We start from the raw sequence: 12,649 nt of genomic DNA, 5'->3' as shown, positions 1-12,649 counted from the left end.
ACGCTGTGCGAGCCGTCTCATAATGTTCCTTAACTCGTGTATTCCAATCAGTATTTTCTGCTGCAAGCTTTTTTTAAATGCAGATCTAGATGTAATGTCATTATAGAAACTGTTAATTTGTTCATTATGTATGTAATAGTTTGTATCAGTAAAAGTAAGTTTTTCGCTACAATGCATACCATGTATATGTACCCTGGATAAAAGTGTGTTGCATAACGATGTGTTGAAGGCTGTAGCGTTATTTCACTGCAAGGTTTAAAGACCGCCGTTTGTTGAACCGTACACAGCCGAACATTGCATTCGTTATTTTTCTTTGTGTTCAATCTGTAGTGGCGGTGTCACTTCATATCATCACAGACCATTAACATGTTAATTGTCTGTGATATCATGTGCATTAGTGGTCTAGTCCTATATGCCTGACGAGTCTCCACCCTATAGTTAGATGGATTTCACTAGCACACAATTGAGTATTTACCACAAACAGCGATAGTTTATGATATTGGAGCATTTCTATATTTATACACGTGATGATATTTGTCCGTTTGACTATGCGTACTAGACTAATACATTAGTAGAGACGGCAAATTAATAGTTTAGACGCTATCCATGCCTTCGAATCGAATGTAAGACCTCTGCAAATGGACTAGTCGGTCCCAAATCTGATTAATTCTGATGTCGTGAGTACCACTTGATTCTTTATTTACCCTGTGTCCTTTATCTATTTCTTCAGAACACTCCAAAATGAATAATGTACAAAGGTAAACTTTTTACAGTGACATACAACAAACAGTTTGTTGATTTAATCAGGAAGATCCGGGTGTATTGACAAAATGATTAAAGAGCAATTGTGATAAATATCAAAATAAATTGACAAGTTGATGGCTTGGTGAAAAAGGGCCGTAACAGTACGCTCCGTTTGCACTATATATATATATATATATATATATATATATATATATATATATATATATATATATATATATATATATATATATATATATATATATATATATATAGTTTTGGTAGTACTGGAACTCTTTCTTGGGTGTAACTCGGAGTTTCACGCATATTGCGATCATCAGACACTCTGAGGCCTACTCTCTGGGTGTGCTGTATATATAGAGTGTAGACAATAGAAATACCATCACTATTGTCTGTGTCGGTGGGTAGGTGTTGTATGTGTGGAGGTGCTGGTTGTTATTGTGTGGGTTATTGGGTGCGGACAAGTAAGTGTTGGCGGGTTGTTCCATGTTGGGCTTTGATGTTCCGTTAGTTAACGGGTTTAATAGTTTAGGTGATAGATGCTCTATTGAAGTTGGACAAATAAAACTTATTCTCGTGTCGGCATTTGGATATCAACTCAGTTCTTTTGTTTAGTGTGGAGCTTTTGTCTGCTTTAATAATAGTTAGTTTTTCGGTTAAACACAGGTTGCATCGTTTTGTTTTATTGGTGTATGCTTGGGCTTTCTTGTTGATGGACCAGGATACGGAAAAAGGCTCATTGTTTCTTTTCAGTTTCCAAATGTGTTTTGATAGTTCTGTGCTGTTTTCGTGTTTTTCATGTTTGAATGACTGTTTGTGGTTGGCGTATCTCTGTTTGAAGTTGTTCTCTGTTAGACCGATATATACTTTTGTTTGTTTTCCGTGGACGGTGGCTTGGTATACGATGTTTTCCGTTTGGCATTCGCCGTTCAGAGGGCAGGTGTCTTTCTGTCTGCAATTACAGGGTTTTTGAGTGGGTTTAGTTTCGCTGTTGGAGATGGTGGCGTTATGCGCTTTGATTATGGTAGCCATGTTTGGCATGCAGCTATAACTGACTTTGACATTGTTTCTGTTGAATATTTTGTGTAACTTAGAGTCTGCTGGGAAATGTTTTGTGATTAGGCTGAGGAATCGTTTGCCTACATTGGTGGCTACATTTTTGCTGTATGGTGGGTTAAACCAGATGGTGTTTCTATTTCTGTTTTTCTTGTTTTTCTGCGTCGGGGTGCTGGTGTACGTGATGTTCTCTTTGTGGCCGCTGGTTTTTAGTGCATTTTGGTACAGTGGGGCTGCCTGGTTGAAGATGTGTTCGTCGGATGATATGTCGGAAATTCTACGGCCGATGGCTGACGATATGTTCTTGATGATGCTGGGTGGGTGGTTAGACTGTGTGTGTATGTACATGGGGTTGTCGTTGGGTTTCCTGTAAGGGTAATATTTACCGTTGTTGAGGTTGAGCGTTATGTCTAGAAAGTTGACGGTTTTCAGATTGGTGAGTATGGTTATTTTTAACCCCATGGCTTTGAAGGTTTTAGTTATGTCTTTTCTGATACTTTCTGATTTACTTCCGGTGATGTTCTTGAAGGCGGCTAGTCCGTCGTCCCTATATAGACCTATGTTTTCTTTACCGTATTTTTTGGCTAATTTGTGTAGCATGAATATTCCGACCAGTTCGCATATTTCGGCCCCGTCGTTGCTTCCCATTGTGACGTCAAATGATCCATTGCTGTTCTTTTTTACCCATGGTTTGGTTTTATCAAAGAGGAGAGATTTCCGCGCGTGCATGATAATTTGTTTGTCTTCATCTGATATGGTGGTGTATTGGCCGGCAAATTTGAGGGATTCTAATAACAATTTTTCGGTTATGGATGGGTAAAAGTCGCATATGTCGAAGCAGGCGAAAGTGTGTTTGTTTTTGTCATCTAAGTTCTTGAACCATTCGATGACTGACATAGAATTTTTCCATTGGTTGACGGCGACTATGGGTCTTATGTTTTGTAGGATGGTGTCAAGTATTTTTTTGCTAATAATGCCTATCTCGCTTTTTGCGGGGTTGATTAGTCTGCAAGGTAAACTGTGTTCGAAATTGTCTTTATGGTCTTTTAACGTTATAAAAGCTTCTTTCTTGGCGAGTATTTCAGTCCTATCGTCTAAATCGAGTTTTTGTGCTATACTTTTTGCTTCTGCGTTAATGCTGTTGTAGGCTCTATCGCTGGCGGGTTTGTAGTGTTTGGTTACCAAACACTACAAACACTACAAACCCGCCAGCGATAGAGCCTACAACAGCATTAACGCAGAAGCAAAAAGTATAGCACAAAAACTCGATTTAGACGATAGGACTGAAATACTCGCCAAGAAAGAAGCTTTTATAACGTTAAAAGACCATAAAGACAATTTCGAACACAGTTTACCTTGCAGACTAATCAACCCCGCAAAAAGCGAGATAGGCATTATTAGCAAAAAAATACTTGACACCATCCTACAAAACATAAGACCCATAGTCGCCGTCAACCAATGGAAAAATTCTATGTCAGTCATCGAATGGTTCAAGAACTTAGATGACAAAAACAAACACACTTTCGCCTGCTTCGACATATGCGACTTTTACCCATCCATAACCGAAAAATTGTTATTAGAATCCCTCAAATTTGCCGGCCAATACACCACCATATCAGATGAAGACAAACAAATTATCATGCACGCGCGGAAATCTCTCCTCTTTGATAAAACCAAACCATGGGTAAAAAAGAACAGCAATGGATCATTTGACGTCACAATGGGAAGCAACGACGGGGCCGAAATATGCGAACTGGTCGGAATATTCATGCTACACAAATTAGCCAAAAAATACGGTAAAGAAAACATAGGTCTATATAGGGACGACGGACTAGCCGCCTTCAAGAACATCACCGGAAGTAAATCAGAAAGTATCAGAAAAGACATAACTAAAACCTTCAAAGCCATGGGGTTAAAAATAACCATACTCACCAATCTGAAAACCGTCAACTTTCTAGACATAACGCTCAACCTCAACAACGGTAAATATTACCCTTACAGGAAACCCAACGACAACCCCATGTACATACACACACAGTCTAACCACCCACCCAGCATCATCAAGAACATATCGTCAGCCATCGGCCGTAGAATTTCCGACATATCATCCGACGAACACATCTTCAACCAGGCAGCCCCACTGTACCAAAATGCACTAAAAACCAGCGGCCACAAAGAGAACATCACGTACACCAGCACCCCGACGCAGAAAAACAAGAAAAACAGAAATAGAAACACCATCTGGTTTAACCCACCATACAGCAAAAATGTAGCCACCAATGTAGGCAAACGATTCCTCAGCCTAATCACAAAACATTTCCCAGCAGACTCTAAGTTACACAAAATATTCAACAGAAACAATGTCAAAGTCAGTTATAGCTGCATGCCAAACATGGCTACCATAATCAAAGCGCATAACGCCACCATCTCCAACAGCGAAACTAAACCCACTCAAAAACCCTGTAATTGCAGACAGAAAGACACCTGCCCTCTGAACGGCGAATGCCAAACGGAAAACATCGTATACCAAGCCACCGTCCACGGAAAACAAACAAAAGTATATATCGGTCTAACAGAGAACAACTTCAAACAGAGATACGCCAACCACAAACAGTCATTCAAACATGAAAAACACGAAAACAGCACAGAACTATCAAAACACATTTGGAAACTGAAAAGAAACAATGAGCCTTTTTCCGTATCCTGGTCCATCAACAAGAAAGCCCAAGCATACACCAATAAAACAAAACGATGCAACCTGTGTTTAACCGAAAAACTAACTATTATTAAAGCAGACAAAAGCTCCACACTAAACAAAAGAACTGAGTTGATATCCAAATGCCGACACGAGAATAAGTTTTATTTGTCCAACTTCAATAGAGCATCTATCACCTAAACTATTAAACCCGTTAACTAACGGAACATCAAAGCCCAACATGGAACAACCCGCCAACACTTACTTGTCCGCACCCAATAACCCACACAATAACAACCAGCACCTCCACACATACAACACCTACCCACCGACACAGACAATAGTGATGGTATTTCTATTGTCTACACTCTATATATACAGCACACCCAGAGAGTAGGCCTCAGAGTGTCTGATGATCGCAATATGCGTGAAACTCCGAGTTACACCCAAGAAAGAGTTCCAGTACTACCAAAACTATTACGCTCTGCCACTGCGGTATAGAGCACTGTCTTATAGCAGATTGATACTCACCGAGTTATATATATATATATATATATATATATATATATATATATATATATATATATATATATATATATATATATATATATATATATATATATATATATATATATATATATAGTTTTGGTAGTACTGGAACTCTTTCTTGGGTGTAACTCGGAGTTTCACGCATATTGCGATCATCAGACACTCTGAGGCCTACTCTCTGGGTGTGCTGTATATATAGAGTGTAGAGATGGAGATGGTGGCGTTATGCGCTTTGATTATGGTAGCCATGTTTGGCATGCAGCTATAACTGACTTTGACATTGTTTCTGTTGAATATTTTGTGTAACTTAGAGTCTGCTGGGAAATGTTTTGTGATTAGGTTGAGGAATCGTTTGCCTACATTGGTGGCTACATTTTTGCTGTATGGTGGGTTAAACCAGATGGTGTTTCTATTTCTGTTTTTCTTGTTTTTCTGCGTCGGGGTGCTGGTGTACGTGATGTTCTCTTTGTGGCCGCTGGTTTTTAGTGCATTTTGGTACAGTGGGGCTGCCTGGTTGAAGATGTGTTCGTCGGATGATATGTCGGAAATTCTACGGCCGATGGCTGACGATATGTTCTTGATGATGCTGGGTGGGTGGTTAGACTGTGTGTGTATGTACATGGGGTTGTCGTTGGGTTTCCTGTAAGGGTAATATTTACCGTTGTTGAGGTTGAGCGTTATGTCTAGAAAGTTGACGGTTTTCAGATTGGTGAGTATGGTTATTTTTAACCCCATGGCTTTGAAGGTTTTAGTTATGTCTTTTCTGATACTTTCTGATTTACTTCCGGTGATGTTCTTGAAGGCGGCTAGTCCGTCGTCCCTATATAGACCTATGTTTTCTTTACCGTATTTTTTGGCTAATTTGTGTAGCATGAATATTCCGACCAGTTCGCATATTTCGGCCCCGTCGTTGCTTCCCATTGTGACGTCAAATGATCCATTGCTATTCTTTTTTACCCATGGTTTGGTTTTATCAAAGAGGAGAGATTTCCGCGCGTGCATGATAATTTGTTTGTCTTCATCTGATATGGTGGTGTATTGGCCGGCAAATTTGAGGGATTCTAATAACAATTTTTCGGTTATGGATGGGTAAAAGTCGCATATGTCGAAGCAGGCGAAAGTGTGTTTGTTTTTGTCATCTAAGTTCTTGAACCATTCGATGACTGACATAGAATTTTTCCATTGGTTGACGGCGACTATGGGTCTTATGTTTTGTAGGATGGTGTCAAGTATTTTTTTGCTAATAATGCCTATCTCGCTTTTTGCGGGGTTGATTAGTCTGCAAGGTAAACTGTGTTCGAAATTGTCTTTATGGTCTTTTAACGTTATAAAAGCTTCTTTCTTGGCGAGTATTTCAGTCCTATCGTCTAAATCGAGTTTTTGTGCTATACTTTTTGCTTCTGCGTTAATGCTGTTGTAGGCTCTATCGCTGGCGGGTTTGTAGTGTTTGGTTATATTATCTCTAAGGAGTTTGTTGTATTGATCTTTTTGAAGGAGGTACAGGTTTCTGGTTTTATCGGCTGGGATGATCATTTCGTGGGAGTTTTTGATTTTTCTAACATCGTTTCTAAGTGTGGTTTGGAATGGGTCATTGATTTTACGGAATTTGATGTCTTCTATGAGTTTTAACATATCATTCTCGAATGGTCGAACTTTGTAACATGGGTATATGGCTAGCAATTCAGCCATTTAGGCAACTGCAATAACTGCGGTGGTTTCGCTCTTTAGCTCAGTTCCGCTTTGGGTTTTTTTTGCAAACCTCGATAAGAAAATAAAAAGTAAAACGAAAAATGTTTAGAAACACAAGAACTAAGTATTGTAAATAAATAAATAAATACAAGCTACAATTATTACAGCTACCATTTAAGCAAATTTAAGGCCAAAGTTGATGTTACGTTTTGGCATGATATTTTTGTATTTTTGTTGTGTTTTCTATAGTAACTGACTATTATTCTTCTTGTTAGGCACTTTTTGATACGATCGCTCAATTGTTGGTTCTTGTATACAATAAATATGTTTTCCACACATTTTTGGTAAATCAAAATGAACTTTTGTTCTTGGTGCTGAAGTTTGAATGGACATAAGGAATCCGAAAAAAAAATTCACATATCTCACAGCCACCGTCGCTGTAAATATATTGGGTGAAGCCACGGACACTTATGAGCTCATTTGCTATTCAACGCTGCTCATAATACTAAAAATTATAATGACATTATTACGTACTTACGAATATTCAAATACCGTCACCGGCGTCTACGGAGGATATTGATGTTGTATCTGTGACAGACGCCGATGACGATATTGTTTGAATATTCGTAAATACCTGATATAATAACGTCATTATTTTATAATATGAGCATCCATGAATATGATGTTAGCTCTCAAGTGACCGTGGGTGAAGCCCCGAGGCTGTGGAGCCCAAAATTTTGCATTGTGACCTGTCGGTGAAATAAGTTATGATGACAAGTACTTATAACTGTATGTATACAAAGTAACACATTCGATAGCGAGCTAATATTTATGGCCTATAAGCACAATTCATCATCAAAAATGTAAATAGTTTTCACGGCTGGTCGTGACAAGTACTAGCACAGTATTGGAGACAACGCCAAAAACAAGTCAATATTACATTCCATTAACATGATCGTTACTCGCTAGATCGCAGAGATATTGGTGACTTTTACTGCTCTGTGGTAAACAATCGAACCATGACCCGTTCGTGTACTGTACAAGACGATGCTCGTGTGCTAGAAGAGGGAATTTGACGCCGGTGTTTGGATGTATGATTTTGATTGCCGTTGCTAGTGCTATATCTTGCTGTACACATATAATTCGACTTCTTTGTAGTCGTTAAAGATCGGACGTGTCATGACTGCGACAATTTCATCCCTATTTCTTGGTAAGTATAGTTAGGGAGCCTCCAGTGATCACATGGGGAGGGAGGAGTATATGTTTAGCACCGCCCGGAGGATAGAATTCTGTTATTGATTAACAAAAACATGGTGTTAATGACTAGTTGGTGGCTGTGGTAATTTTCATCTCATATAACCATATCAGTTCCCAATACGGTTAGTTATAATTGGCGAAATGGCGAAATAAAACAAGGAAACTGAGAAATGAAGAAAAATAAGAATAAACGGCATTGACACCTAACAAACCATCGACTTTGCATCTCGTGTAAGATAGCTTACTTAGTCGCCACCTTGTAATCGGCTGGCCAACTGACGTCCATCGGTCATTCAGGTATTGGACAGAAATTACAGTGGGTTGGTGTTTTTAGTGGGTATTTTTCGTGTAGAAGTTCAATGTGGGGCACTATTTTTTTGCGCACTCATTTAGGGAGCCTTGACTATTTACAGGGGGGGCGGAGGAATCGGGGATGGGTCACATTTTACAAACCTGTTCTTGGGGGAGGGTCATATTTTGCATTACAATGTTTGGTGGCGGGTCACATTTTACAATCCGTAGTTTTGTGACCAAATTGAAGATTCAATTATTGTAAATTTGTTTTGTGTGTTTTGAGATGTAAAAGTGAGATGAACACTCAACATTTATTTTTATGAGTACTTTACATGCAAAATACAAAAATTTAAATACATATATTGTAAGAAAATTGTTTAATAAAACGATGCATTTTGTTGAGTGTACCCATATCATCTCACCTTATCACTCACACTGTATGTGAATGTTGTTGTTAAAATATGATGGTGATGGTAGCAGTGATGATGATGATGATGATGATGATGATGGTGGTGGTGGTGGTGGTGGTGGTGGTGGTGGTGGTAGTGATGATGCTGATGCTGATGATGATGATGATGATGATTTAGTTTTGAATGTCATAGCGAACACGGACAGTGATACATGTACTGACTCAAGTAGTACCAGTGAGTCAGATTAGAGTGACACTGGTCAAGGCAATACTTAAGATGACCGTGATGATGATGATGATGATGATGATGATGACAATGAGTATGCACTACATGGAAAGCACATTTTAGATACTAACTAGATTGTGTATGATTATAAGAGAAAGGTAACTAGCCAGTCTTTTACTGTCTGTCACTTTATATGTACAAATATTGCTTTCTAATACAGAGTCAAAATCATTTAATTTGTATGTATACATATAATGGGAATATTGATTAACGTTCAGTTATGCAATTGTCATGGGGAGTGTCATGTTTTACAAAATGGGACAAAGGGGAGGGTCACTTTTTACAAATGGAGAATGGGGGGGTGTCATGTTTTACTTAACAGACCCTGTGTGATTTCCTCCGGCCGTCCCCTTGTAAATAATAAAGGCTCCCTTAGGGGTGCACGTGGGTCACTGCTTTCGCGCATAACCCCCAGGCAGATCTAGAGTCTGCTGGGAATATACTCTCACTGATTGTAAGGAATAACATGTCGCTGACAAGATCTGAGACATTCACTGATCATTGAACAAAATGTGGGCACATTCACGACTGCATTCATAGAATACGAGAGCTGCCACTTAACGATAACAGGCGAGTCAGGGACGTTATGTATAACAATATTGATAGGAAAAATACAATGAAGAACGGGCAGTTAAGACCGGTCAACAGCATGTTGTGTATGATCGATGGTGTACATTTGATATGCGTGGACCACGCATATCTTGAAATTGAGACGGTCTACGCCATTCGACGTCGTCAAACACAAATACATCATGATTTAATTTTCTGAAAAGTAAACCATCGGAAAATACCGTTTGTCAAATGCTTTGGGGAAGTAGTCACACGTGACCTGCTGCCTTCACACGAACATAATTCCACAACCGGACGTTTTTGTTATTATTTAGGCAGTTTGACATGACGGTTTATAGCTTCACAATAAATTTGGTACATATCCTGAGAAAATATTGACAAATACGCTCAAAAATCGTTGAAAAGCGGCAGATATTAACCAGACCAGTAGTGTAGCGGGGTTACGCTCTATTGTTCCCGTGACAGGTATCCTACCCCACCCCGACAAATAAATCGGATTTCTTTGTAAACATTCCATAACTTAAAGTGGTCATACGTATGACAAATGAGTGTTTACAGTGGTCGTTTAATCTCTAAGACAACTTCACCATATCTACCAAATTGAAAAATCTACGTGAAGCAATCAATTGCAAAAACAATACTAATTACAAACTTGGTATATGTTTCATACTGATATAGTAGAGTTATTTTGAAAATTAAAAAAATCCAAAATAAATACCATTTGCTGTCCATATGGCCACTTTAAACTGGGTCTGGTAAAATAACACCCAACGTTAACTATCTTGCAAAAGCACCGTCGAACGTGGCTCGCACGTTGGGGTATGATCAGGGTATGATAGTCTAGTGTTAGTCTAGTCCAAATACGGTATCATTACGATTAACACCTCCACTCACGTGGTATAGAGACGATGTTGACATCCGGACTAGATATGGCTACACCCGTTTACTCAGTGTATTTCGTTTCGTCCGGACTCTTGTTCAAGATGAGCCCAAAAACAAAATAAATGCAAAATACATGTTTATTAAAATCTCTTTTTAAAAATGTCGTACTTCAAAAAAAAATTAACCTACATGTATATGTTATTGCCTAAATGACGCAACACTGTCTGAATGTGAAGATTTTACAGTTAACCTTTTTTTTTTTCAATTTTTCGCTATTTTTCCGCGTGTGGTTTCTTGGTTTCTTTTAGTCTATGAATAATCTCAATTAATTTCACAGAAATCTTCGTAGTGATACGTATCATTCTTAATTTCCTTTTTTGCAGTTGTATTAACAGTGTATGTAAATTCCGATCCTTGCACTGAATACATAGCAATTAACGAACCCAAACGAAGTACGGCGTATAAAGTATCGGCACCGTATGATGACTTGCTGTGTGACCTCCACCTGTTCAACGACTGGTATAGATTTACTAGTGGTGCTGGAGGAGAGTTAACTACTCGTAATGATCTACCCGCTTATAGTTGTGGTACACATGTACATCTATATCTGAATGGAACCCATCCCTCCGTTGATGACGGAATCGTTGACAGATATGTGTGTGCCAATTTTTTAAATACAGCCTGTTTTAACAGCTACGCAATTCAAATAAAAAACTGTACATCGTACTACGTTTATAACTTAACGAGGACGGATGGCTGTGATCAGGCCTATTGCGCAGGTAAGGTATGACTTAAAGTACATGTATCCATGTGTAGTAAAGACCAGAACGTGCATTGGATGACTTTTCAAAAACGACACAATTCACAAATCGGCGATAAATTTGATTTTAATTGTTGTTGGCAAAACATCACGAAATAACTACTTTGCGTTTTATTAGTTTCTTCAATTTGATTTTTTATTGTTATTTGGTAGATACATAGTTATGGATATGATGCTTTCAAGGGATATCAACCATGCATTACTGATATGATAATCATATGACAATGAAACGTTATAAATGTCACAATATGGTAAACAAAATATGATTTCAACTAAAAATATCTTAGGATGAACATGTTTCTGTTTCTCTAAAAGGTACTGAACTTGAATGCCCAGATGGTTTTATATCTCCGAATATGAATTTTACACCTGGCTGTATCGGTGAGTTCGATTGTTAAAACTGTTATTGCAGCCAGTCTGATTATATAGTGTTTACGTAAATTTAAATATAATGCAAGACAGTTTGTCTATGAGCAAGAGAGAGAGAGAGAGAGAGAGAGAGAGAGAGAGAGAGAGAGAGAGAGAGAGAGAGAGAGAGAGAGAGAGAGAGAGAGAGAGAGAGAAGAGAGAGAGAGAGAGAGAGAGAGAGAGAGGGAGGGAGGGAGTGAGGGAGGGAGGGAGGGAGAGAGAGAGAGAGAGAGAGAGAGAGAGAGAGAGAGAGAGAGAGAGAGAGAGAGAGAGAGAGAGAGAGAGAGAGAGAGAGAGAGATGCAGGCAGAGATGCAGGCAGGCAGGCAGGCAGACAGACAGACAGACAGACAGACAGATTTGATAGAAATTACCTTTGACCTTATGGAGATATCCTGACCCGTGAAAAATGTACTACATTATTTAATAAATTTAGACAAGCTGGCATCCAAACATTTATAAAGAATTGGATTATATTTATGAAATCTTGATAAAATGTAACCATGTAAAACTTGTGTTGAACATTTCATTTCAGATCATGATGAATGTGCTACAATGTCTGATGATTGTACACAGATTTGTGTCAACACAGAGGGCGCCTACTACTGTGAATGCAATGAAAACTACACACTGGCCCCAGATGGGAAATCTTGCAATAGACTGAATACTACACAACCACCCGTAACAAAAAACACTGTACCATCTGTAGCTGTTCGAATGTACTTTTCTTTCCCATTATTACAAACGATTATGTGCATTCCATTTCTTTTTTCTTTGACATAATCCATTTGAAAATCTTTATTACTTAAGTTAGAAAACGCAATTTTGAAGGGTTTGAATGGTTTTTGTGTGTCACATTTTACACAGTTTTTACACATTTAATTATGGCAGTAAATATCCACTTGTCAGAATAACTCGCTAAAAAGTATTTCTCTCTTCAAACACTGTGTGCGCGCGCGTGTTTGACTGAGGG

Source organism: Glandiceps talaboti, chromosome 11, assembly GCF_964340395.1.
Source record: "Glandiceps talaboti chromosome 11, keGlaTala1.1, whole genome shotgun sequence".
Classification (NCBI taxonomy): domain Eukaryota; kingdom Metazoa; phylum Hemichordata; class Enteropneusta; family Spengelidae; genus Glandiceps; species Glandiceps talaboti.
Note: the sequence above shows the minus strand (reverse complement) of the source record.